The sequence below is a fragment of the Alligator sinensis genome, unplaced genomic scaffold, assembly GCF_000455745.1.
Source record: "Alligator sinensis unplaced genomic scaffold, ASM45574v1 scaffold135_2, whole genome shotgun sequence".
In the NCBI taxonomy this organism is placed as follows: Eukaryota; Metazoa; Chordata; order Crocodylia; family Alligatoridae; genus Alligator; species Alligator sinensis.
In genome coordinates, this window is record NW_005842067.1 from 2,224,029 (window position 1) to 2,228,434 (window position 4,406).

The 4,406-nt window shown below is 41.2% G+C and overlaps 1 protein-coding gene across 2 annotated transcripts in view; it reads right to left on the reverse strand.

The window, feature by feature from the left end:
• LOC102375363 (solute carrier family 22 member 4) overlaps positions 1 to 2,353 on the reverse strand; it is a 49,526-nt gene extending 47,173 nt beyond the window's left edge. The window contains exon 1 of one of the 2 annotated variants that reach the window (XM_025204042.1): positions 2,133 to 2,344. The gene's annotated coding sequence lies outside the window, so the exon portion shown is untranslated. Of the gene's footprint in view, positions 1 to 2,132 lie in introns of both variants that reach the window. The other variant, XM_025204041.1, reaches the window with a different exon arrangement.
• Positions 2,354 to 4,406: the final 2,053 nt, after the last annotated feature.

The window sequence follows — 4,406 nt, forward strand, 5'->3', positions numbered from 1 at the left end:
AGCAGGCAAGCGAACAAGGGAGGATTTTGTTCTGTATTGTTTACTTTCAAACAACCAAAAAAATGTAGTGGCACCTCATAAAGTCAAGAAAGTTCTGGCATCTAACTCACTGAATGGTTAGGAGTAAGAGAGCCTGCAAAATATCCAGATAGCCTTAAGTAAAAGAAACAGACTTTATGAAGATCTGTCTGCCACTCCCTGTGGTCTTTACTTGTCAAAAGATGCTGCCCACTCAGATAAGATATTCAAGGTCTCCCAGACAGTGGGGACTCCAACACCCCTTCCACAGACCGGTGCTCTGGTGACATGGAACTAGATATATATAAACCAGTTGTTCAGCACAAGCCAGTACTGTACTCTGGGAAAGGCTGTGGTCGAGCTTTTGGAGAAGTCAGTGCTGGCTCCTTGTGGGTTGGCATTCAGAGCACAAGTTGTGGTTCACGGGAAGGAGCGGGAGACAGACTATCTGCACCCCACGCTTGTGCCTGTGCATGGCATGGCCACTTCCTCAGTTTTGTTTCATCTGCAGATACTTAAAGTGCAGAGGGGAGCCCGTGGCTGAATCCTCTCATGGCAGTTTGGGGAGTGTCCAAGACAGGGAGTGTGACCAGATTTATAACATAGCTTTTGGGAGACAAGCTCAGTAGCCTAGTAGCAGTGATCTGATTTAAGTGGCAGGCCATTGTCCAACTGCAGAGATGGCTCACAGATGGTCAAGGGATCTGGGCTCCTGTAAGCACATGCCAGAGGCAGAAAGCTGGACAGTGTTGTCCTTTGTCAGTCAGTCAGATAGCTTTGTCCTCTTGCTACTAGCTCGCAGAGAGATAAACACAGCCACGGGGGAGGCACTGCATGAGTACTTTGTTTTATGCAGATTTATAAAATGCCAGTAGTTCTGTTGGACCAAATTCAGGGTGTTGCAGGTCATTTGCATTACAAAGAAAATATGGGGAAGAAGTCAAGTGTTTCTCTGGGGGAGAACTGTCTGCAAACAGTGCAGACAAAGCCCTGTTTGCTTGAACACTGCAGGAGTCAAACCACAAGAAGAGAATATCTCTGTCCACAGTTGCAAACTCTGTTTCCAGTCAATATATAGGTTATTCTGAGCTACTTCTTTGGGTTACATTCTCCCTGCTTATTCTATGTGCTTGTTTTTTCTGTCTCTTTGACTCTCAGACACCAGCAAGCACAGATCTTCTAATGCACCCTGCTTTATATATCAGCCTGGCCTTGAGACAATGCTTCTACTCAGCCTTGACAAGGGACGCTGATTAGGGTCTAGCCTATATTGTTTTGGCTTTTACTAAACAAATAGTATTTATCTGCTTTGTTATTTAGCACCAAGGGAAGGGCAGCTATACCGACAATGCATTTTAATGAGGCTTGACCCAAATCATAATACCATTTAGTAGTAACAAATAATGCTGTGTGAATAACTTATTTAACAGATCATTGCTCAAACCAAGAAATAGGAAATTTTTGTTTCGGGACAAATGAAGCATTCAGAGTTTTTTTTCCAGTTTGTTTGTTTTTTTTAGTTCCCTGTCAAACAATTGTAAAAGGAAACCTCATGTCAAAATTGAAATTCAAAATATTTACAAAAAATTTTTAAAATATTGGCAGCTTTCATTTTGTTTCTTCATTTCTTTTAGCTGAAGTCATCCAGCAGATTGAGCACACATTTGCAAATAGCTTCAGCCGACCTGAAACTGCATTCTTCAGTGAAAATACTCCTTGTCCAAAATATTTCATATTGCTGTCATAACTCAGATGCTTCACCAAGGCAGGCAGATCAAATTAGCCCTATTTTATAGATGGCAAAACTGCAGTATGGAGTTTGACAGTGTACTCAGGGTTACATAGGGAGTAAGTGTAGAGGAGTTTATGGGGTAGAACCCAGGTCTTCTGATCTCTTCTTAGGAGTATTTTGTCTTCAAACTCTTTGGTACATAATCCTTCGAGTGAAGAGGTGGGCAGAGCCCGAGTACCTCAGTATAAGACAGGTCCACCTGAATCAGGTATGCTGTACAATTTTTGCCGATTAAAAACAAAGGGTAAAATCCCTGGCCTCACTGAAATCAACTGGAGTGTTGCCATTGAGTTCAACACACAGCCTGCATGAGCCAACATACCTATTCTTCTAGTGTTCCCTCCTGCTGTTTCACCACAACCGTCCTTCTCTGCAAACCGATCCAAAAGACGTTGTGCCTTGATTTCATTTCAATTCTGCTGCAACACAAATGCTATTTTTTGGCCTGAGCTCAGTAAAGTAATTGCTTACAGGAGTGACAAATATGTTACTGCCCTTAGTGCCCAACTCCCTAGCAACAAACATCTAGTGGCCCAACTCTCGTCTGCGTTAGTTCAGTTTTAAGCAATTTTGCTGATGTAAAAAAAAATTCCATCATCATAAAACGAGTGCCACATGGGGCAGAATCAGGACCTTGCTCTTTATGATGGGCCAATTTAGGAATTAATTGAGCAGAGAAGTTGTAACTCAAGTAATTATTTACTGAAGGCAGAGCTCACTTGCATGTCAAAAAGTATGTGAATGGGCTGTTTTGTTCTTTGGAATTAATGCCACATACTACAGTCCTGGGACATTTCTGTTCCCAGCTACACTGGCATAGGGACAGTAAAGCCCACTGTGTGCTTACACAAATAGCATTTTTGACCAAACTAGGTGGTGTTAGGTGGGCTGGCTGGGCTGCTGGCCTGGAGGAGGTCAATGCAGCCATTTATGCAAGAGAGACAAGTGGGATCTGGCCCTTATCAGCAGGACATACAAAGTGCTTGGGGACAGAAAAAGTCACACTCCTCCTGTTTCAATAATAATAATAATAAGAAGAAGAAAGCCTTGTGGAGAGGGACTCATACACAAGACAATTATTAGGGAGAGACTGTGTTACAGTAATTTGCAGAGCAAGGAATGTTTGAAGTAAGAAACTCCCCCCCTGCTTTTTAATAGAAAAAGGAAAAGACGGTAAAATGTGAAGAAGCAAGCTGTTTGAGTTGTGTCATGAGGGAATAGATCAGACATGATGCCACTTCAGCCCTTCACAGGGAAGAAGAATTGACAGATTCCTTTAAACCCTTCACCACTGATTTGCATGGCAACTTCTCTATGGAGGTAGATATACAGCAGCTATATTAATCTATGCCACAGAGAAGCTGCCATGCAAATATTATGGCAGCTTCCTTGAAGGGCAGCACCAGAAGTGCCATCTGTCCTGTATACACAAGTGGCCAATGTAGGAGTAAGAAATGGGACTAGGAGCCAAGACTCCTTTTGTTCTAATAGTACCTCGAGGGCTGCTTGTCAAATTAAAAAAAATTGACCCATAAAAGAAAGGCCAGATACCACAACACCTTTGTCAAAGCCATCTTCAGCTAAACCAGTGATTATTTCTACTTCTTGCCATTGTTGAGAACTATAAATATAATTATATTTCGTTGTTTTTCTGACATGTGCCATGGATCCTTCTTTTTGCTTCTAAGAGGGCATTTCCCCTGTTGTGGTTTGGGAGGCTCACTCGCAGTCATGGAAATGAGTCAGTGCTTGTTCACTCATTGCGCTGAAGGGAATGGTAATCTGTAGCAGACACTAAGTTGCTTGATGCTGATCTAGTATAACATTTAATTGCATCCACTTGATCAGACTTTGGATAAGAGAAGCAGAGGCAAAGGAAATTATCTCTTAACCTGTCTTTTTCACCTTCTAAATCCTTCTTACCTCTGACATGCTCTTGCTTGTTAAAGGTTGCTTAAAATTTGTTAGATCTGATGTAGGACATGGCATAGCTTATATAATGGATAAGACTAGGTATATTAATATGAATCAGGACATAACCTGTTAGGTACATTTCTATATGTTTTAGTCTTATTTAGCAAGCCTTTGAAGCTGAGTTAGGTAATTCAGTATAAATTGGGTGCACTTTGGCATCTTTGTTCTTCACCCTTGACTGATGGTTCTTGCTGGATAAACCAAGGTAAGTGCTTCTTTAAAACTCAGTTTTAAACTTAGGTAAGAAGTCCTTTTCCCCTCAGAGGCTGCTACTTGTTAGAGGTTTTTCAGACATTAGGACTAAGTATATTTAAAATTAATCTTTTTCTGTATAAATATTAAATATTCTATCAATAATGAATATTTGATTATTTAGTTTGAAATACTTGACCTAAACTGCTTTATTATCTACCATATGTATTTCAATATTAACCTCACTAGTAAAATTTAGACTTATTCTCTTGAATATTTGGTTTTGGTGGGACAGGCTCCCCAACTTACCTTGGTCCCCAGAACACCTCTGAGGGTCCACAGTACCAATATTCATAGATTCATAGATGTTAGGGTCGGAAGGGACCTCAATAGATCATCGAGTCCGACCCCCTGCATAGGCAGGAAAGAG